We start from the raw sequence: 24,122 nt of genomic DNA, 5'->3' as shown, positions 1-24,122 counted from the left end.
ATGCTTAATTGTAGCTGGCGAAGAAAGCCAGATCTCTGAGCACTCACACCAGAGCCTGGCTGTCCTTCAGATAGCCCCTTTGCACGTAAGACCTAGCCCTTACGAAATCACTAGTGTCCTAATACTTAGAATGGGATGAGGTTCACTTTATATTAATGTCTCCAAATAGATGCCAGATCATGAATTCCGTTTATTCCAGAAAAGAAAATGTTCCTATTCTCCCTTCACAGAAACTGTCACCTGTGAGGAAGGATCCTAACCGCAGGTCCTGTCCCAATATGTATCATTTCCTTTGGCTGTGCTTTTTTTTTTTTTTTTTCCTATCCTGACTGGCGGTGAGGTCAGAGGTCATAATGACCCTTCTGTTCATACCCCACAATCCGTTGACAGCTGACACGCTCTGTTGGGAGAATAAAAACGAGCTGGTGAAAGCACTGTTATCATTTTGACAGATGCCCATTATTGGGGGCTATGCCAACTGGCGTCCCTAATAATAGGAAGCAAATGTGTACTTCAGTTTCTTGGCTCGCTCTGCGAGTGGCTTACAGGAGCTCTTGAACTTAAATGTAATTGAATTTAAATAACAGAGCGGTGGAGAAGCCAGTGGGGTCTGGTGCTCAGGGCAGTTTGGGGACCGCGCTATGTATTTGATTCCGTCATTGATCGACGTGAGTGGGAATGTGCCCAAGAAGCAGCCTGTGAATTGTGGGAGACAACTTGGGTTCTCCCTGAAAGCTTCTACTGAAGCGGTGTCACGCCCCCTCCCTCTAAAACCTCAGCTCAACCCTCTGCTCTTTCTGTCTTTTCCATGTTTCCAATTCCTCTTCTCCTGCAGTGGATGAGAAATGCGTTTGTCATTGACCCTTCCAGCAAAGTGGAGTGGTTCAGAGCAAGGACTCTGGGCGCAGCTCGCGTTGGGAGTCTTGGTTCCAACACTTATTTGGGCAAACCACTTAGCTTCTCTGTACGTCAGTTCCTTTGTCTTTAAAAGTGGCTGGGGGGGGGGTGAATAATGCTTTTCCCATTTGGCGGTAGGGAGGAGGAAATTAGAGAGGGATAGAGAGGGCTTTGCAACCGCCTGACGAGTGGTGACCCTTCGTGCTTCCCGTTGCTAGTTGCTGCCAATCACAACAACCAAAATACGGGCTGTTTTAGGCCTTATTTACCATTGTCTCAACCCACAGTCAGGGGGTCAGACCAGTCACCAGCCCACCGTGAAGATCCAGTCCATGCTGATTGTCCGTGGTCTGAGCAAATAACTTTTTGGCAAAGAAAAAAAAAACCTACCACTTGGATAATTCATTTCCATCCAGAAGAATCCACTTTCTTCCTCTCTAGTTGGGGGATAACCCCACACGTGAAATCACTTAATTCTACAACTTCTATCGAGCAGCAGCTCTTTGGATGGTACCGGTCAGGAAACATGGAAACAAATAGTGAAGAAGACCTAGTCCTTGTATTTTTTTTTTTTTTATCCAGTTGGACAGAAAGAGGAATATGCAGACCCAAGGTTGACTATATCTTTGAGTAAATCTGAGCTAGAAATGGTCCCTATGCTTAGAGTCTCGTTGGGCTGAATGACAGAATGCAGCAGCCCACGATGAGGTGTGCCGTGCAGAATTCTACACTCGAGGTGTGAAGGCTTGGGGGGGCTCTGTGAGTATCATTTGTAAAGATTGATGATGACATCTTGGAATTTGGGGCTTTAAAAAGGTAGTATGTTAGCAGGCATCCTCCAGGGTAGGGTTGGGAGACAGAAATGAAGAAATCATACTCTGGAATTTATAAGTGGTATAATCCACAAGCAGCAATTTCGGCTTTTAAATTGAAAATAAATATCTTGCTGAAAAAACTAGCCAATTTTCTATTGGTGTTGAAAGCTCAGGCTCTACCTGGTAATTAACAAGTCTCTGGGAAAAACATAAAAAAAAAAAAACAATATTTTAAGTTCTGCCAAGAGAATGTGAAAATTATGGTCTAGATTATAAACCCCTTCGACAAAAAGGCCATTATCGTCTAACTGCTAAGGTCATCAGTATATATGCTTTTAAATAAACCCAATGGCCCTTTTAATATCATTATGGAAATGCAAGCTCGAGCACATTAAAAGTATCCTATTGGGAGGCTTTACTATTCCTGTATTTTGCAAAGTAAGTTTTTAGAGGCTCTGACTTACTAAAATGTCTACAAATAAACACCCTGTGGCTTTATTAGTTGGTAAGGGTAGCGATCTTCTCAGTATTCAGATATACCTTTGATAGGATTGTCTTCCACTCACCTAAAATTTCACGTGTGTTACACTGATTTTTACATTCGTTCCTGGTGCTGTTCCTCCCCGTAACACGAAGAGCAAGTACAACCTACAGGTTTATGTGATACCATCACTGAAGATACCTGAGATGATTTTCCAATTCTGTGTTTGATAGACTGGAACACTAGGCCCAAAGTTAGGAAGTGCCTTGACCAACGTCATACTGCTAGTTAGTGACAGCTGGGTCCAGAAACTAGACCTTCTAACTCCTATTTGGGGTTCATCCCTTATTACCCTTATTCTGTCCATTGGAAAAAAAGGAAAAAACAATAACAACTGGGCACTTGCGGGTTCGAACCAATATTTTAGAGCACCGTGGATGCGGGGTCTAGGGGATTGCAAGTACATTTTGACAGACAAACTTATTTAAAGCAATAACCATAGCCAACATTTTTGAAGTTCTCCTGAATTCTGGTACATGTATTAATTCATTTGAGCCATCCCAGCGACCTTGTCATACCAGTACTTGTTATTTTCCCAGTTTACAGACGGGCCATTGAGGCTCAAAGACTTTACATAGGGCGGGGTGCGTGTTGCCGAGAGTGATTCAGACGCAGGCAGGCAGAGACCCCTTTGCCCTTACTTGACACCTTCTTCTGCTTCTCCCAAATGGGAGCTGGTCACTGGAGCTTTTTATTTCCGCCTCCCATCTGCTTGGTGTCAGAAATAGGCTTGGCAATTTTATATTAACTACACAGTTGGTACAATACAGTGGCAGTCCTGCAGAAGTTTCATTTGAATCCGGGATCACTGTTCCATTTCTAGAGATGCGTAGGACACAGAACCGTCCTGAATGAATCCAGACATTTGGAATAAAGGTAGATCTGCACCGTGGCATTGGTTTTGCCATCTACAGCAGCCCTGGACCTTGGGGCGGGGGGGGGACAGTCCCACGGCGGGGAAGATGGCCCCTCCCTGGTTGAGCGAGTAATTGAAACTGCCTCAGCACTGTCAGCCGTGGCAACCGTACTTTTCTCTCTGGCTAGGGTCAGTCTCCACTTGGAGACAGGACTCCCATGGGGGCAGCCCATGAGCCGTGGAGGGTGTAAGCTAAACTTTCCCTACCTGGGTCTAAAGCCGGATGGGGACTGGACTCCAACATCATTATAGAAAATAAAACCAATGCACTGGAAGAGATGGGACCGAGCCATCCCCGATATTGGATAACATTGAAAGAGCTCTTTTCCTCTCCGCAATTAATCCATGTCTCCATTTGCATTTGTAAAAAAAAAAAAAAAAATTCCTGACAGCACCAACAACACAACAAGAGAAATGCACAACCTGAGCAATAAATCTCCTGAGGCATTCAGCAAGTGCCACAGGGCTCATTAATCTTGATTATTTCCCGTAATAGATAACTTCACAAATCAGCTATTATTCCTAATCACGCACATAAAGATAACGGACGGGTAATAGCTTCCTGTGTGGTGAGACCAAAATAAAATTTCATTTAAAAATATATTTCTGCAAATTCAGGGAAAGGTGTTTTCAGCCTTCTTAAAGGGGCAGGAGGACATGGGGGACCAACCAGCGAAAGAGAAACTGATCCTCAAGGACGGGGTTTTCTCAAAGACTTAGGGGTTTGATTTTCTGGGAGACATTGGCTGGCTTGTGTCACAGTGTCGCCGTGAGGTGGTTTTGAGAGACAGGGCCGTAGAAGACAGCAGAATTGTACAATTGCAGTCTCTAAAAGGAATTTAACCAGAATACCCAAGAAAAAATAGAAAACACAGGAACTCAGGACTATCTTGTAGCTATAAAGTTAGCGTTAGAATTTTTGCTAAGTTTGGTGAAATCCTTTATCTTCATGCAGTATATGGGTTACCTCGGATACCAGCCACCAAACAGAATGAACGACAAAAAAAAGGTTCCTAGGTGATGAGAGGTGTGTTTGTTACATATTTAGGTAGTGTCTGCATGCTAATCTAGGGTCACCTGTTGAGAAAACACTTTAATCTTAAGCCTGAAGACTCCCAGCTTTTTTGCAAGAGGCAGAAACATGTTATGTCGTCGAGTGCTGGGAAGAGCTGGCCAGAGTTGCACAGGTGAAAGAAACCAGCCACTGGCCTCCCCTCCTAAATTACACCTTTCTGAAGGCATTGCGATTGACGTGGGAAATGGCCCCGTTGTTATACAGCAAGCCGCACCTGTCCATCATTTCGTTATCAAATGCCAGTGCCTTCCAGCAGGGCCTGGAATGAGATGCATCCCATTTATGATTGAATTTGACTCCGTATTATTCAATCAGTAGGAATAACTGGCCTATCACAACAATACATGCCCACAGAAATGGGTTCATAACGCATGCATTTTAAACCAACTGTATTACCACACAGCACTCGCCAAAGTATGTTCCTTTACAGACCTCTTCTCGAGGCACCTAAAATTAAAACTGCACTTGAAGCTTTTTCTCCCCCCCGCCCCCCAACCTAAAGTTAGGTAGCGCTGCCTTCCTAGAACTTCCGAAGGACGAACCGGAGGTGAACATTCCGATGGCCTCGAACTTTATTTGTGTTTATTAAATGTTAAGGTGAATGAATTTCCAGGCAGATGATTACACTTTTTTTTTTCCTTCGAATGAAGTCTGCATTTCTGATATATTCTCAGCAGTGATAGAAATACTGAATGCCCTTTGTGTGCACGGCCGCGTATGAGGCACCGGGGATAGAGAAATACCCAAGGCAGGATAGGCGCTGTTCATGCAGTCGGCGGTAGAGGAGAAAAGATGCAAAACCAAATACGCATGCAAGATGCCAGGTGGATGCACCAGAATGAAGGGATTAAGTGCGGAGGACATTTGGTGAGGCAGAGCTGTGCATGAAAGGAAGCCCAAAGGTGTCCTCATGGCGATGAGAAGAGGCGTTTGTGGCAAAGCCATGGAAGAATTTTGGACATCTCTGGAGAAGAGTGACTAATCCAGTTGGATTGAAATGGGCAGTGTAAAACGGGCGATAAGGCTGGGAATGTAAATTTAGGCCACATTTTAGAGGACTTAGCGTGCCACGCTGAAGAGTTCGGACTTTTCTCTGTAGACGTTGAAGGTCTTTTAAAGGCTTTGTAGCAGAGCAGTGACCTGGTTACGCCTGTGGTTTAAAAAGATTAATTCAGTAATAGAACGGATTAGAGGAGGCAGAGCGAGGGAGCAGAGCCAAGGTGGGGTATTGCTGCTCACCCAGACTCTGCCCCAGCCGCGTAAGTGGGTGTGCCAAGCCCCTGCCTCCGGCGGCGGAGGGAGCCCGGCAGAACTGGCGGGTTTGTTGGGTGTATCAGGTACCTACTGCTGCGTAACAAATCATCCCAAACTTCACGGCATTAAAATTGACCCTATCCGAATGGAATCTGTGGGTCAGGAATAAGGACAGGGAATAGCGATGCTGTCTGGGGGCCTCAGCTAGCAAGGTGCAGATGACTGCCGGTGTCTCAGTGGGCTGAGGACTGGAATCGTCGGCAGCTTCTTCACTTCCGTGTGTGTCAGAGATCATGCCGCACACCAGGTAAAGTGGTCAGGCCAGACTTTAACCAGCAGTATACTATTGCAGTAGAAAAGAGAGTCCAGCATGAACTGAACTCAACGTTGGTTTGTACGGAGGTGAGTGGAGTTTTAAAGGGAGAAGGACAGAACAGGGAGCGGGTGAGTGGGGCTCAGTAGAGTCAGGAAAGTGAAAGATGACAAAACGCCGGAAGGAGGAGGGGTTGGTCCATGGGACGCCCATCTGGGTTTGTTAGCTGGTGCTTAACGGAAGTTCGGCTCCTACCCTCTGCAGAGGCTAGGAGGCAAAAATCTATCTAAAGGTGTTGGAACAAATGGTAAATGTTTTTGGCAGCTTTGAGTTTTCGCAGGCAGATACTTTAAGGGAGGGCTAGGGTTGTCTCACGGATGGAGCTGTCGGAAACTGTTCGTGTTTGTGTAAGTCTTTATAGGCCACGGTAAGGCCTCGTGGAGAAAGGACATGGAGGCGAGAATCTTTGCCCTCTGATGTGCAGGGTCGGTTCACTAAAAAGCCGGGCTCAGCCGGAGCCGGTGGCCGAAGCACATCGCGCCTGGCCACGCGTACTGGGCTTCCTGCGGCTCCTGGGTTTTCAGAGAGAGCACCGCTGTCGGGGGAGCGTTCCAGTAGACCTAGTGAGAGCGGCACGGCCTCCCGTGACCTAGCCGCAAAAGTCAAACAGCGCCACTTCCCGCAGGACTCCCGCTCTGCATGGGGGTGGGGGGCTCGCAGGTCCCACTGCAGAGGAGCCCGCGGGATGGGGTGGTCACTGCGGCCACGGCAGAAGTTGGCAGTTGGCCGCAGCAGAGATGACCAGTCCAGTTTCGCACTCTCTTAGTTTGAGGTGCCCATAGGTCTTGGGAGGAGGAAAGGGTATAGTAACTGAAACTCCTGGAATTAGACTCCAGTCCAGAGACAGCACAACATTTCAGGGAGAGGGTGTGTGCCGGCAGAAGGTCAAGGACCATCACAGAGAAGGGCAGGCTGAGGAGCCCCCTGGGGAAGGGGGCAGTGGACTGAGGAGAACACGGCCATGGAAGCTGAAGGAAGGACAGGTTTTAAAAAGGAGTGGTGCTATGTGATCTTGGGAAGAGTCCCTTCAGGGGCTGGTGGAGGCAGAAGCCAGACAGCAAAAGCTTCATGGAGTAAGTAGTTAGCGGAAAAGGAGAAGCAATCAGGAGTGGCCTGGGAGCATTTGAACTCTGATGGAGTCAAGAGCAAAAGGCAGTTCAGAGACCTGGCAAAGTTGAAGAGAAGATTTCTATATATATATATATATATATATTTAAAAGAATATAAATAGCATTTTCCTTCCGGGTTGAATTGGAGAAAACAGAGTAAATCATGTCTGATCCTGGATAGTCCTCTTTCTAAAAAACTTCTCTTCCCCCTCCCTTTGAAAAATTAAAGGAATTGCCGTCTTTCTTTTATTTAATAGTTAAGAAACATAGGTTACAATATTCAGATGTTTAACAGACGCACCTGAGAGATCACCAAAAGATAGATTTGTAATTTAGAAATGCACGTAATGAGCATTATTTATGATTATAAGAAATTAGGAGCTGTGTAAATACACAGAAATAAGGGAATACCTAAGAAATTATGCCATTTTCACTTCATGGAATATCTTATGGCCACTTCTAATTAGAATAATAATCGGGAAAAATGGCTAATATTTATTTACTATTTTCTACTTGTCAGAACTTGACTTAGGACATAAGTGATCGAGTAGGATTTCGTAAGCAGTTCAGTTGAGGGCTAGGCTTTACCCTCACCAGTTTATAGGTGAAATTGACATAGTTTAAGTGAAAAATCGTGTGTGTGTGTATACAAAAAACTTAAAAATATAGGCTGGCAATATATCAAAACACTAATGGTGGTTGTCTTAGGCCATATGTTTTCTTCTGTTGCCTAAGTGTTCTGTAATGTCATATTTTTTAAAAAGATAGAGAATTATTACATTCAGCATCATTCCTTTATCACCCTTAGTTCACATACAGTCATGGGTAGACTTTTAAGTATCAATTAGCTGAGTTACCTTCCGAAATGCCTACCAAAAAGGACAATTTCAAGAAAAAGGTATAAAGCAGCACGCCACAGCATGAACGTTTGATTCGACTTTTGTCCCGCTAGCTTCCTGGAGGAACAGGCTCGTGCTCCGGGACAATGGGCACCCCACACCCCACAAACACAGGGCTCATCATTTGAACAACTTGCTCTGTCATCCCCGCACTTGAAGGCACCAAGCGAAATTGTGGATCTCTCCGGAGATATGGGTGAGGCAGTTGCCCCTGGGGCTCTACGCGTAAGAACGAAGACTTTTGTGAGAAACATGGCCTCTTTTATAGAAGCTAATCAGCCTCTTTGGGCCTGGAGAGAAGACTGACCCACATGCCCAGGACCTCCAAGAAAGGAGGCCATGAACACGTGAGACAGCCCCTCGGAGAAAATTAATGTGCTCTGACTTTCCCTTTAATGCCTTTCCTGGCTTTTTTAAGTAGCTCAACTATATTTATGAAGGAATATTAAAATGTAGGTTCCTGTAGTCAAATGAGCATGTTCTCTGCTGATAGGAGAGCAATACAAGGAAAAGTTAAATCAAAGATGGAGGGAGAAAAGGGGTGGTGGTTGAGGTTTATTTATATATATGTTTTATAGTTTTTGAACTCATTTTGTAAAATTTAACCCATAGAAAAGTGGAGAAAGGTAAGCATTAGAATCTTCCGCAATGACTAAAAGTGACCTTGCTGTCAGGATTGTCTCCACAGTGGTCAACTGTAGCTCTCAGTCAAGTATAGAATGAGCAAGTGTCAAAGATTTATTTAACTCATCAGTGAGAAAACTGGTAACGTGGTAACACAGATTTACAGAGGATTTGAGTAACTGGGTATTTATAGGCATTTAGAAAAGAATATTAGCATAAATTTTCTTGGTTGTATATAAAACTGATTAATGTCCTAGAAAGTAATAAACCACACCTTTGGGGCTCTGTTTTAAACCAAACATGTATCTAGAAGTCAGTCTGTACTATCAAACGAATTAGTACGTAGCAAAACCAGACACAGGTATATTCTAGAGGATTAAATAATTGTGGGACAGTCGTGTCTAGCAGTGCCCCATCGTCACAACGAAGAACGTGGTATATACTACCCTGACCCATCTTACTTGTAAGTTTTAGGTCATGTTTCTGACCACCACACAATGCGCAAGGTTTTTTCCTCTCTACTTTTCAAAAAGCCTTGAGAATTTTAATACAACTTTCAGCTCCCTTCATTAGAATGGAAGTGACCAAAGCAGAGTCAGGCTCTTGCAAGAGGGTCTCGTGGACACCGCTTGGTCCTCTGGCTCCTTAATTTCAAGCCATGGCATCTCAGACTGATGAATGAATCCCCACCCTCACAGCTGGGTGAATAGCCGTGCACCCGCAGGACCCAGATAGCTTATTTTTAGCCGTGTTTGAATCTGCAACTTCGCTTGCCCTTGCACTTCTCAATTCAAGAGGAGATGCGCTTCCTGGCATTTTGGACGCCACCCAGTGTGGCCCCTCCCTGCCAGTGTGTGTGACAGGAGGCTGGGCATCATGAAAGGCATCAGTCTTAATTTCCTATTCTGTCAGGGAATTAGCATGCCAATAGATGCAAAATGATGTGGTCACTTACAATGGTCTCCTCCAGCCTCCCCCCCCCCTTTTTTTTTTGCATCTGTAGTCTGTTGATTTTCTTGACAGAAGAAGGAGTTAATGCTGCTGTCAATCATCTTGTGGGACACTTGGCCTCTTCCCTTTTCAGAGGGTGCTTATCATATGGCAACAGTTTGGTGTTTAGGAATTAGTTAACGTGCAAATTCCAACTGCCTATTCCCAAGATTGAAGTTGAGCCTTAAAAGTCCTGACAAGCAACATTGTTTTCACCTCGGGGTATCTCTGCCCTCACAAAGGGTACTGTGAAATTCAAGCTAGTATCCGCTTTAATTTATTTCGGTATTTAAAGTAAATACGCGCCGTATAAACTAGGACTCGAGAGGAAGAAGAGAATGAGAGATGCCATCAAACCGGGCTTCCCGGTGAAATGGTTCTGATACTACGTCCAGCGAACTTCTGAACAAACCTGATGCTAATGGTAATCCGCATCACAGAACAGTTGAGCGATTCTGAATTCACCAGGGAACAACTTCTTTTTTACTTCTATTTATCCAGGCCCTTTTTTCCATGTCACATCAGCCAGTCAGTTCCGTTAACTCAGCCCAAGTTGTCAATGCGATCCCAGCCCGCCACTCCTTTCCTGATCTCTGTTTTCCAGCTAGAACTCCAGCATGGCTAATGAATAGGGTCAGCTTGTGAAACAATTATGATAGCTTCAGACCGTACTTCCACCACTCAGCCCAAATGAACTCTTCTGAGGTTGAGCCGGCATTTTCCATCATTGTCATGGGCAATTAGTAGCCACTTACAACTGGTTACAGTTCATTTCTGCTAATGGTATTGGGATGAGATCCTATCAACCACATGACAGCCCACATGAGTTCTCCGAGACCGGACGTCCAAATGGTAGGTTGGAAGCCATTCCATTTTTCACGCCAGTTTGGAAAACTACTTTTTGTGGATTCCAGTGCTCTATTTGTGCTCATGTTTATGAAAACGTGTCTCTATGGCAAATTAACTTGCTGGAGACCTAGCTGCCTGACTGAATTGAACTGCGGGGCATTAACTTTACACTAAGTACATAACAATGACAGGAACGTTGTGCTAGTTTAGAAATCTCGGAATCTGTTATTTTTCTAAAGTGCCATCATTTAGAAGAGTAGCTTTGGAAAGAAAAGTGTGTCGGAAGCAGCCGTGATTATTGAGATCCCGGTTACTCAGCTCTGCATTGTCCATTTATGGGCAAAGCGCTGCATTGTTTTTTTGAAATCACCTTGTCTGCCTCTTCCTCTTTCTTATTATAATGACCTTGGGAATGTTTAGTAGATCAGGTGACTGGAATGGTTGAATGTTTTCCAACCTTCTAATAGTGAAGTGGTCGGCAATAAAGCTTCCATAGCAACCAGGCTTTTCCTGAAAACATTTTCTCTGGACGGGGAACAAAAAGCAAATGGAAGCAAGAGCCGTGCCTCTATGTTAAATACATTTGCTGATTTATTTTTAAAGGTAAAAAAAAAAAAAGCGAGCGTTTCAAGCACTGTGGGAAAGGCCTGCGTGCCATGTGTTCCTGCCAGAGTGTCTGTCATTTGGTTTCTGAATCTTCACAAGGAAGATGATGTCCCTGGCAGATAAACCTTAAACATCAGATAAACATGTGCAAGACTTCTCGGTAGGAACTCCTAGAGTCGGGAACGTTGGCAAGAATTCTAGTGCAAAACCTTGAAGGATGCACTGCACTTGTTTTAATTGAATATCATTTTGTCCATTAATTAATGTGTCCGTTCTAATTTCCCAGAATGGCAAATAATGATGTGTGAAAACAGTATAATTACATTTTGATATTTTTGGTAGAGTAATAACTGGATTCGATTTGCTTTTGATCTTGGAAGTTATTTATTATTCCTATCAGTCATCCGTACTTTTTCATTGTGTCTGTGTTCATTTTTTGTTGATATTTTTAATTATGCACCGACATCAGCGCCGGCCCTGATACCCTGCCCTGTGATACTTTGTGCAGGGGATTTACAAGATGGAGCTTCTTCCTGTGCTTGTGAACAAAATACTTTAAGAGTTCCCCACTGTAAAAGTGGCACGCGAGAGTGTGTACTCGCACACGCCAACTTATGCACCAGAGTTAGTGACTTAATTAAAAGGAGAATCCTTGCCCTTTTTTTGGAAGCAGCAAACTGCTTGTCTGCTGCCTCATTCCAGAATGTGTCATTCGGACAGCAATGTCGAGTGCCGTCAGCGCTGCCGTGTGCCGTCCGTGACTGCGTGTTGCCGTGTTTTTAGCTCTCCCGGGTGGGCTTATTTTCTCCATCCACTTGTGCTGGTTTACCTGTAGCCGGATGCAGCCAAGGGATGTTTTAATCCGTGACCCGCGGAGGGTCGGGGCGGCAGAGATTCACCAGAGGCGTGTAAACCTCCATGTCTTTTGCTCCCATTTTAACTGTGACAGGGAATTGTCACTTGGAAACAGCCTCTCAGCTTGGGGAAAAGGCCTTATTGCCTTTCAACTGGAAAGAAGGTGGTGGTGGAATTTTTGTTTGGAGACCAGAAAAAAAGAGTGACAGAGGCAGACATGCGATCCTCCCCAGTAGGGGAAGCCAGGCTCCGGCATTCATCATGATGACAGGAGACATTGAGATGAAATTCTTACAAAATATGAGACCAACACTTAGGACAAAAGGGATCAAACCCTTTGTGAAATTCCTTTGTGAAAGAGGATCCATTTATTTTAGCGGATTTTCGGAGTAAAACTATTTTTTTAAAAAGTCCCTGGCCCTTGCAGTGTCACGTTTTGCCATATTTATTCTATATTGTCACACGGTAGGTGTGGGCATCTGTGTCACATTCTTAGGTATTAATAACCCCTTTGATCTCCTCCTGCCTTTGTGCTGACATCAGATCTGATTTTGCAAAGACAAGTAAGTAGCCTCACATTGACCTGCATTTATTCCAAAGGCATTATGCGCCCAGTGCGGGGAAGATGCATTTATCTAGCGCCAAACAAGTAAGACTTAACTAATGCATTTCAGCGAGGTAATCTGTTAGAACAGCTCTCTCGAGAAGGGTCTTGTTATGAATGGATTCTGCACTTAAAAATCTCCATTTTGTTCCTCCCTCCTACTAATTACTTCTTTCTTTGTCTTACCTCTCATTTGCATTACTTAATCATGAGAGAGGGAGTCTGGTTGGTTGTTTTCCCCTTTACAAAGCCTTATACTTAGTAGTGGTAAGTGTAATGTTGACTTAAACTCATTTCCGTTGAAGGGAAACTGCATTGCCACGGAAAAGATGCTTGCTAATCGCTACATCTAATTACAAAGAAGAGTAAATCACTAAAAACAAATTAAGTATCTTAAATAAAATGGAAAATGAAAGCGGTTAACAATCAAAGAGGGAAAATGCTGCTGTCTCTCCACTCTGTTTCCTGTGCTAATTGAAGGCAGCCTAGGTCTGGAGGGCTGGCCAGAGTGGGGTTTTGGCAAAGCTTTTCTCCATGGAACCCCTTTTCAGAGAATTTAACCAAAATGATTTAAGAGCAAAAAAAAAAAAAAAAAAAAAAATCAGGGCACCTGGGTGGCTCAATTGATTCTAAGCTTCCGACTCTTTGATTTTGGCTCAGGTCATGCATGATCTCAGGGTCCTACTCAGCCTGGAGTCCGCTTGAGATTCTCTCTCCCTCTGCCCCTCCCCCTGCTGGCCCTCACTCCTGCTCCCACTCTCTCTCTCACTCAAATAAAATCTTTAAAAAAAAAAAAAAGGAAGAAAGAAAGAAAAAGAAGAAAAATCTTAGATCCTGGCAATTCTAAGTGTCCTTTGTAAAAGAGGAAACCACAGGTAACTTTTCCTGTTGGGCTCTGTGGACCTACTCACACACTTCTTCTTAGCTCAGGATGATGGAGGTGACTTTCAAATCACAGCGGCTCTGATTTAAATAAACTGGAAACTAATGAGAATTTTATACTTGACCTTAATCTGAAGAGGTCTGAAATAAGCTTATTACTAACCAGATCCTCCTTCTCCTTCTTGCATTTCTTTAGTACGAGTTCCTTATGCTTTCAAACACATGCCAATCCGCTAGATGTTAAAGCCAACAAGGAAATGAAGTTTTTAATCACTGGTTCAAAAAAAATGTGGTCTGAGGAATCCTATTGTTCCTCACAAAATTCTCCTGACCATGTTTTATCTTGACAATTTCCATATTTTTCTATCTTCGTGCAATTTAGTGATGTTATAACATTTCCCATTAGTAGCCCAACAAAAGTTGAGCTGACCTTCCCATTCTTTCTTGTGGTCTGTGGATATTGTAATAAAAATCCAGAGAGCAAAGATAGAATTATTTCATTGAACTGTTAATATAAGAAACTTACCTCTAAAAATGCTCATCTCTCTTCCCTTTGGCTGTGTGTCCATAAAGTCATTCCGTTTGCTTTTCAAAGCGTTTTGCCTACTCTTGATCTATGTGAAGAAAGATCAGAAAGGTTTTAAAGTAAATTTATGAAGAGGGGAGTTTAGGGTAAGAGAGATGGATGAGAGATGGAAATCTGGCCTGGGAAAATTAAAATACCCAGTAAAATGACCTGCTTGGTTCTATTCCTTGACCTAAAAACACTTGCCTCCCACTGTAATAGTCTTCCACTGGACCCTAAGGTCCAGAACCAGGAGATTTGAAGGAGTGCAGTGGTCCAGGTCAGTAGCAAGGTCGCAAGTCACCTTTACTGTCTATCTGGGACTTACTGCCTTAGGTCTGGAATCTGAATATTTGCCTCAGTTCTTTGTGACCAATGCCTGACCATGCACCATGACCTGTTCTTTCATTCCAATTCTTAGGATCCTGCTGGGTACCAGGGTTTTCTATTACTATGAACCTGGAGGGTGTCTCTCGTCTACTGCTGATCTCTGCCATTACAGTCACCTATAACTGGGGCCTTCCCAGATTGGCCCTAGGTCGGTATCTTCTCCAGGCTCCGGCCTTCTGGAATATGACCCATCTTGCCCCCAACCACATGAAATTCTACCATAAGTCGCGTAAAGCTGGGTGTCGCACTCCTGTTGTTGAAGTCTGACAAGCAGTGACCACTCCTCAGAGGTGATGAGGCCTTGCCAGTAGATGACGTGTTGTCCCCAGACACTAACCAGAAAAGCAAGTTTCGGATTACTATTCAAAGAAAGCCAGAGAATGAGTAAAGGTTTAGAGTTTTGTCTCTTTGAACTGTGAACTGGTTTTTTGTTACCCACATGTTGTATTGAGTAGACCGAGCAGGACTGGGATAAAGAAGCCGGTGTGTAGAATGTTCTTTGCCGTGGACAGAGACAGGCCCTTGGGAGCCATTGCCGTTTCTTTCTGTGAAGGGTCAGGATCCAGTGTGCCCTTGGCTCAGGTTCAGCCCAGAGCAGCAGACTCAGGTGTACCAGCCTTAGCAGGTGGAGGGATACGTCTGATTCTGCCTTCTGCTCGACCCTGGGGCAGCGGAACCTGGATGTCAGCTCAAACCCCAGTGTGCTGGAGAGAGATGAAGATGCTAGCCTCAGAAAAGGATGGCTTAGCGGGAAGGAAGGGGGGGGACAAGGAAAAGGGGGGAAAAGAGGTGGTAACCCCTGAAATCTTGTCTGTCCCAGGAGAGAGGAAGCAGTTACCGTCGGCTCTCTCTCATTTTTTAAAAATGTAAGACAAGGAATCCATGATATGTACAAATATGTATAATGAGTTTATTATTTTCTCTGGAACAATAATTTAGACCCCACTTAGTCTATCTGATCTTTCTATCCGCCGATGGGCCTCCGGGTCCTTCCTCAGTGTGGCTCGTCTCGGGGCGGACGGGAAGCTGGGAGGACCGAGGCTGGACTCTGCCTGCAGTGATAACACCACCGGGCAGCTGGCCAGGGCTGAGGGTGGACAGGCTCCCCGCGCATGTGCCGTGCCTCCCCCCCCAGCTGGAATGCAGTGTAGGAAGAGAATATGTAAAACTGGGTTTGGCTTACAATGCAGATAACAGACAGAAATACAAACAGGGTTACACTGTCCAAAACACAGGCATGCCTTCAAATGGAAATTTGGCCAGAGAACTAGGACTGTCCTCCTGGGGCAATGTGACAGCCCTTTCCCACCAGCCAGCCCATCGTTCAGGACCCACAGAGTACGCGAGTCCATCGGAAGGAACTATTTGAAAATCCAGGGGAGATGTGACATGTGACTTTATGAGGAAATGAATGTACTCTCAGAATACCTCACCTTTTTAATAGCGGTGTGTAGCATGGGCTGTTCTCCTCAGTAAAAATGATTAATAGCCCCCATCCATCACATTGTACAGTGTGGTACATCTGAGTAGCAGAGAGCCTATAAAATAAACTTGGCAATAAGTCACAAAAACATTCGTATTTTTTAATAACATTTTTGAAGGAGAAAAATCTGTTTTTCAATAAATTCTGGCATGGCTTCCTTCCAGATTTTATTTCTCATTTAAAATTATCTCGGGGTCAATTTTTTTTTTCTCCTCATTGGCATTTTACTAGGTGTCTGCCTAAGACAAACACATTTCAGAGACGGATTAAAAAGAAGACTAGTGCCTGCACATGGACTTCCAGGTTTCCTTCTATTTCTGCTTTTGGCTGGCAGTGATGACATTAACACCACTGTAATCAGTTACATTTGACTGAAATTTTATAGTCACTGTGACTCGTGATCACATAAAGTTACTTCTCATCTCAACACATTCCTATGTTATTACCCCTATAGATTTGGCCTTTCTTCATGGAATATCTTGTTTCTGTTCACTGCTGTGTGAATTAGAGTCTTTATTATACACTGGTAGGTTGCTACCATTTTTAATGAAAGAATTCTGAATTTAGTATGTATTACATAACTATCCGGATTATCGGAAACACGGTTTGTGTTTATCATGCACAATCACTCAGGGTCAACAAGGTGGTGCCCTGGGATATCAGCTGAGGGGGATACTGATTGTGGAAGTGCTTCTTTCCCCCTTTTCCATTGCTAGAAAGTGAGTACATTCTTCACAAGTGACAGGGGGCCTTCTTCATGCCGGGCCAGATTGGCATTCCTAATAAATATAGGTGGATTACATTGTCTAGGAAATGGAAAAGGAAACTTTGGAAGTCCATGAAATTCATTCTTGTACCTGAAAGGAAAAAACAACACCCCATCTTCCATTCTTCGCCCCCCCAACCACCAGCTGAACATTATATCTAAGTCCATGAACATAATGGTGTACGTGTTCCTGTTCAGAACGAGGTCCCATAGCATTTTTGTAGCATGAGACATTTTCGAAGCAGAGGAGTGGCTAGCATTCACGTATGTTCAAGCCCAGGGAACAGATAGCTTAGGAGAGGCAGGAATAGGTACCTCTCCTTCTGTGTTTGTAGTACTGAGAGGTCTCCTATACCAGCTGTCTGGTTTCTTCTCGTCTATGAAATGAAAAATTTAATGCGGTGAAACAAAATCCACATGAAAATGCAGATGACAAAATGTCAAAACAGCAGTCCAAGAAGTTACTTTTTCCACTCAGTACCTTTGGTGCCATCTAGATTTTGGGAATTGATGATTGTTTCTAAAATATTTTGTTTCTGAATCTTGGGAGACAATGAGAGGGAAAACGTTTCCAATGGGACGTTGTGATGAATTAAATTTGAGGAGGGGAGAGGGAGAGATGCTTAAGTGATGGCCCAGGGTTTCTTGAGTACTTGAATGAGTGAGTGACTGTGGTGGTTGAGTGGGGAGAGTTAGTCCCTGGGAGGGAGCCAAGGTTGGAAGAAAATGATCAGAAGTGCTGTGTGTTAGATATGTGGAATGAGCCAAGTGGACTTGTCCAATAGGAAATTGGATGCCCAGGTCTAGACTACATGGGACAGGCCAGTTGTACCTGTGTGTAGACAGGAATGATTTCAGTCATGAGTGTGAATGAGGGTGCTTAAGTCCTCAGGTGTAGAGGAAGGTGAGCCTGCACCAGAGACAAAGGAGAAGCAGCCCAACAAGGACTGTTTGTCCTAGCACCCGAGGCAGGAGGGCATTTCAAGTTCAGAGAAATTGACAACCTAGACAATAAAACACATGGCTTTCTCTGCTAACTTGGGTATAGTCTAAATTTCTTTGTAAAAATTCAGCTGTGCTTTCTAAGGAGCAAGGATTTGCCCTTTCTGACTGGCTGACCGGTATATTTTCACCTTTCTGACACAAGAGAAAAACTTCCAACCTCTACCTACCCAGCATTGTCTCTCCCTTGCCTGGAATAAGTCTGCTTTAATATCATCCTGTGGGAAATGTATCTAGTTTATTGCTCCATTCTTTCTCTCTTATATGGGATCATAATGATCTTTTCCTTTTGTTGACAATTTGGATAACGACGGGAAAATATCATTATTGCTGACGTATCCTGGTTTAAAGCTGTTTCCTGGGAGAGCACATCGAACTCCCATAATAAAGTTATAGTCCAGATTTAATAAATGTATTTTTAAAAGTGTATTTTCTTCCACATAGAAGCAGTGGGGCCCTTTATTGAACTAATGATAATCGCAGAGCTCTTGATCGAGCTACCGTGGTAGAGCGAGAATGTCCCTTCTCCCTTTACAACGCTGAAGTTCCAGAGTTGCAGAGTTTGACACCTGGCCTTAGTCAGACTATAATCCAGTGAATCCATTGCATACGCAGAAATAAATTCACAAAAATAGCGATTGTTGTTTACTTAAGCTTTTCAGTCCATGATAAAAATAGACCTTCAATAGATTGCAAGATACTTTCCCTAATATGCCAGTTTTAAAATCATCGATTGAAAGAAAAAGGCATTAACTGGTTATTTTGGGGAGTATGAGGTAAGAAAAAAATTAAAATGTCTAAGCAACTCTCAGTTCACAAAGTAACTTTACTTTCCCTGTGTAAACAGTTTCTGCCCTAGCTGAATATGGAACAAATATATGTACTATTGATTCTTTTGGAAGTTAAACTCTGTCTTACTGAGACTTCATTATACTAAAGAGTTTTCAGATTTTAAAATACATGGGCTTCTGTTCCAGCATCAGAAGCAGATGGTGGCCTGTAACTTTGGTAGGGATGTGTTGTTTGTCCCTGAGACTCTGGGCCCAGTTAGCCTCCAAGAGCCAAGTTCAGCCATGCTTGTGGCTTTAAACATCACCCATGCGACAGTGACTTCCAAATCTTTATCTCAAGCCCCACTTTCTTCTCTTGAATTCCAGTAATTTTCTGTTGGAAATCTCCATAGATCCCACAGGCAGCCACCTTCCACGTGTTCCATGTAAAATGGAATTCCTAACTCCCCCTCTAATTTGTCCGCAGAAGCCTTAAAAACGTCACCCAAACAGTGCATCAGAATCCTGCTTGACACTTTCTCCCTCCCTCGACCACAGCTCACAGAACTCTCAATCCTGTGTTTTCTTACTAAAATAAAATGCGCTTTTGAAACTGCATCATGCAAGAGCCAGACCCTCACCCCCTTGCAAAATCACTCTCTTCGGCCACCCTCCCTGCCTCGATACTGAAGTCACGGATTTTTCGAGAACCCAGCCATGTCATTCCCCATTTGAATTTCTCTAGCCCCTCCGTTGGCCCAGTGGCTGAAGTTTCAGCTGCTTAGCATTTCCAGAGGCACCTCACCATGTGGCTCCAACTTGCTTTTTCCCAACTTTTTAGTTAGCAACTTGTATACGCTCGTCACCCAGCTGCACAAGACCACTTACTGGTATTCGAAAAAATGTCCGCCTTCTCACAGCCAACCCCACAGCGTGCTTCCATCTTTGAGTTCTCCATCATTTAAGATTCAACTCAGATGTAGTGTTTCCGTGGTTTCCTGTACCTTCAGGGCTACATTTTTTCCTTTTATCTATTTCCATGATAAGTATATAGTTGGATACATTTTTTTATACATTCTAATATTTTACAAGAGACATACAGCTTAGTGCTTTTTTTTTAAAGGTACAGGATTTTAAACTACATAAACCGAGCTTAAAACCCAATTTCACCAGGAACAGTGATACTCAATTTATTTGACCTCCCTGAACCTCATGTTTGTCATCTGTAAAATGGGGATCACAGCATGTATCTTTCTCAGAGGGTCTTCATAATGACCCCTATAAACTTTTTAAAGCGCTCGACACAGTAAATTAAACCCTGAACCTGGTACGTATTTATTTGTATGGTCATTCTTTTCAAGAGTGTAGGGTCCAATCACTGGTCCTTAGTAGAAGCCCAGTAAATATACAATAAGTAGATAGCCAGTGGGTGAATTCACACATGCATGTAGTTTTCAGTCCCAGAGATCAAGATAAAAACTATCGTAAGATATATTGTTATTAAGATCAGAAGGATAAATTATTGGGTATTTTTAAATTAGATGAACACAATTGAGTAACTCCTAAGTTCATCCTCTCTTGAAAGGTGAGAAGTCCGGATAATGCTGTTTATGGTGGGTCATTCTATTTTCATTCAGCAAAGCACGAGAAATACTTAGACAAAGAAATAAAGACTGACACCTGGATTTTGCTCTTAACCTTTTATTTCCAGCACTAATATGATTGTCACTAGTTTTGACTGCTTTTCACATCATACTACGGTTAATGTACCCTAAGTTACATCACTGTATGCAATTCCGTGCATTTGGAGGAAAGGAATTTTTAGAGTCTTATTCTCGTATTTCTAACTGACTTGCTTGCATTTTGCCATGTGCTCTAAACTATTACAGTTTTCTTTCAGATGATCACGTTCTGTAACCTTCATATAAAAACAAAACAAAACTGGGCTTCAACTTTCAGGAAACACATACAAAATGTTCTGGTGAGGTTTACTCTGTGAACCTAATGTATTTACCAGGAATAGTGAGAGATAAGAAATACTCTTGGGAAAAACAAAACAAAACAAAACCCCAGAACACCCTTGAACCAAGAAAAAAGTCTGAATGCCGTAAGAAGAAAGAAATCATTAGACACAAGTTCTGGTTCATTTTCTACTAATGCTCTGTGGAGTTGGTAGGTGTGGGAGTCATCAGGGGAAACCGTGGGACATCAGACCCTCCCGTCAGTGTATGCAGTTGGAGTGTAGCCTGGCCCTGTGGTGTGGGACAGGCACAGGTGACCTGAGGAAGGGGGGATGTGAGAGCCCAGGGCAGACAGCCACTTACATCTGCGGGATCACCTTCTCTGCAGATCCACGGTCAAAGAATGAAAACCCTGGTCGCCTAAGATGCAGTGGGGCCCAGGATCTGCCTTCCCATCCTCTGATTTCCTGATTGGCAAAATTAAAACAGTGACCCAGACACACATCCAGTTGGGTTTATATGATGGTAAATAACTTTCTGCAATCCAGGTCGACCAAGACATCGCATTTTCACTGGGTGAAAAAATTAAAAGTCGTCCTTTTTGTGGCCTGCGTGAGTGATTAGGGGCAGAGGTTCTGGGGCCGGACTGTCTGGGTTGGTACCTGGCTTCGCACCTTTCTAGCCGTGACCTTGAATTGGCTGGTTTGCTTCTTGAGGTCCCGTTCCCTCATCAGTGGAGGGGCGTGGTGAAGTCTCTTCTCCAAGGGGCTGTCATGGAGATGGGCTGTGGGTAAATTTGCAGTAGTTGCTGGCGCAGAGAATGACTGTGAGCTGCTGCTGCGATGAGTCGGCCATGACTTCATTTATTTCCAAAATACCGGTGACCCCTGAACACTTTCAGCCCCTGCCTTTTCTGGCATCTGGTTCTGTTTCTCAACTATCCCACTACAAGTCAACTCTTAGCTTCCTTTCAGGGCACCGGATGCCTCTCTGAGTCCACAACCTCACTGACGGTCTGCCCTCGCCCCAGCTCCCTCGAAGGCTCCTCTGCCTCGCCCGTTCCCCGTGTCAGGACGTCCCTGACTGTCCTGCTCGCACCGCTCCTCACCCCGGCCTCCCTGTGCTTCTCCAGGCACCTCGTGCACACCTCCGCCCTGGGGCCCAGTGCGGCTTTTCCCAGTGTCCACCCAGCCCGGAGCCCAACTGTAGACCACTCACGACAGTGTTGCAGTGTTGCAATTACGTGCAAGCTCCTACGTTTCAAATGTCTTCACAGCTCTTACTGTTACCTGACTACAGTATGTCTTTCACGTACTGATGTTCTCTGACAGCACACAGATCCAAACAGAGCGCATGGAAGCAGCGCCTCGGTGTTTCATGGAACATTGCTACTGGTACCAGGCTTTCCGTTTCAGAGAATTGACCTAAAGTCCTTGCCACCCCCATATGTGCACCTTATCACATGCGCCCTGGTCATTTGAAGAAGGTACGAGCCACTTTAAAGACAGACTGAAACAAAGAGAAAAAAAAAAAGGACATTTAAATCCATCTTGACACTTGTATTATTAATCCTAGAACGTAAGCAAAACCTTCATGTCCATACAACTTCCGTGATGCGGACAAGGAGCCAGCATCCACAGGACATTTGAAGGAGATGTGTTAAGCAAGAGTGAGAAAATTAATATGTAAATTAAACACTGACTGCCATGTGGAGCCGAACAGTCATTGCTGGTGTTTCTGTCCTCCTGCTGGACGGTGCTAATCGCTGAGCAGGGCACCGGGATTTGTAGCCACAGTGACCGTGAAAGGGGTACCGGCCCTCGGGGGTCGGGGGCTGGCATGCAGGTGTCTTCTCTGTTCAGGCTTGCTCTCACCTTCCTTCCGAAAGTCGTTCTGGAACCCCATCTGCTGCAATATCTTCCAAATGCAGGAGAACCGACTGCTTTCCTTTCCCTGCCCCATTTCCTCTGCTAATTCTGGTGCATTCCAGAGGGAGCCCTTCCAGATGTCCCACTTGAAACGGGCTTGTGCTTGTTTGAAGCTAAGACTTACATCGTTCCCATTAGTGACCCGCTCCGCTCCAGCAACCAGCTTCCTCTGTGGCTCCAGGCTGCAGAGCCGCCTGTCGTGTCCAGCAGCAGCGGCATCACCAGCGCAGACGCCCGTGCGGGCCTGGCGGGCGCTGCACGGGGCTGGGGTGGGGAGAGCTGTTGCACACCTGAGGTCGCACACCTGCTCTGGGAAGGCGGCATTAGCAGGTCCGGGCAAACTGGCGTGCGGGCCCATCGTCCTGGATTTCTCCAGTTCTCCACATGGACCAGGGATCTGTTCTTATTGCAAAATGTAAATGTTGGCAGCTAATTCAGTAGCCTCGTCTAAGTGGGATTTGAACCATGGTCCACCAGCCTGTGACCTTTGTTCTTGAAAACAGACTTTCCCCTTGATCCGTGTTTCACACTGACAGGAAGTATTCCAGGTCCTCCGGCGGCTCGTACAATAAGTCCTCTGGATTTGGGGGCTTAGGTAGCTGGGCTGTCAGAGGACGGTGGGCATCTCAACACATCTGGAGCAGGGCTGCTTTTAGTTTGAATCTATGCCAACTACAGTCTCAGGTACCTGGTAAATAAGTATCAATATTCAATCCATACTTACTGATCTTGCAGATTGAACGCCATGCTGTGTTTTAACCAAACGTGTATTTCTAGAAGTGAAACCATCTCAGCTCCTTTGATGAATCCCCTTTCAAAGGCTTTCAGTCCAGCATTTTGGCTTCTCATGCCTTGATCCTGTCCACATTCCAGTTTTCAAGAGAAGCAAGCAAGTCAGCCTCCAGCCAGTTTGCCCCCTTCCTGCCCCACCACCACCTTCTCCAGTTCCTCCCCCTGCCCATTCAGGTGTCCAGAGCTGGTGAACAGAACCACTGTCCTCCATTCATGCATCTCTGTCGCCCCACAGCCCCTGTCCCCATTCCCATGCCCTTCAGAGGTCACTGCTGTCATGCAGTTAATGCTGCTTTAGATGCACATGTGACCTTGGAAAAGACATACTTGCATGGATGAATTTTATAACCTCCATAGGTAATACTAAAGATTCTGGATCCTTCTTTTTCCTCCCAGTCAGCTCTGGTTTTAGAGCACCTTATGCTGCTGGGTGTGCATCTTATTTCCTCTGTGGCTCCTGCGTAGTGGGCCCTCCCAGAAATCCGCCACATGGTACACGGTGGCTTCCGTAGTGAGGTCATCTTCGCCGCCTCCGTACCCGTGCTGGGCCTCACCTTCATGTCCTCCTCTGGCTTTGTGGGAGAGCCTGTGTGGGCTGTGCTCTCAGGATGCGGGGGCACGAGCACGCTTCATCTCCCCAGACGCAGAGGACTGCTGTCCGGAGTGGCGGAAGCAGCCCATCCTCCCACCGCTGTGAAGGAGCCTGGCTGCTTCCCCCCAGTGCCACGTGGCTCTGTTTGACTTTCCAGTTCAGCTCTGATGCTGGCTGCATCCTTGTCACTTAAATCGGCATTTCTCGGAGTGCTAGTGAGCTTGAACTGCTCTTTATATACTTCTTCACCATTTAGGCTTTTCTGTCTCTGAATTGTCTGTTCATATTTTATGCAAATTTTCTATTTTTTTTTCTTGCGGATCTCCTCTATAGTCTAGATATTAATCCTTTGTCCAATTTTAGAGATGGCAGGTATCTCCTGTCCATTTTGTCTGGTCCCTTTTGTTGTAGGCAGATCCATCAATGTATTCCTCCGTGACTTAAAAAACGTCATGCTTAAGAAATCCTTCTTCATTCCCAGTTGTCAAGAATACTTTCCAATAGCTATTTCTGTTGGGTTCATGGTTGTACTTCACATCTAGACCTTTTGGCATTTGGAGGGGATCTGTTCTCTTTTTATGGTG

The 24,122-nt window shown here is 44.7% G+C and overlaps 1 protein-coding gene across 7 annotated transcripts in view; it reads left to right on the top strand.

The window, feature by feature from the left end:
* CELF2 (CUGBP Elav-like family member 2) overlaps positions 1-24,122 on the top strand; it is a 298,803-nt gene that overhangs the window by 60,287 nt on the left and 214,394 nt on the right. The window lies entirely within an intron of this gene.

Source organism: Ursus maritimus, unplaced genomic scaffold (genome assembly GCF_017311325.1).
Source record: "Ursus maritimus isolate PB19 unplaced genomic scaffold, ASM1731132v1 scaffold_31, whole genome shotgun sequence".
NCBI classification, from domain to species: domain Eukaryota; kingdom Metazoa; phylum Chordata; class Mammalia; order Carnivora; family Ursidae; genus Ursus; species Ursus maritimus.
This window is presented reverse-complemented; position numbering and strand designations above follow the sequence as displayed.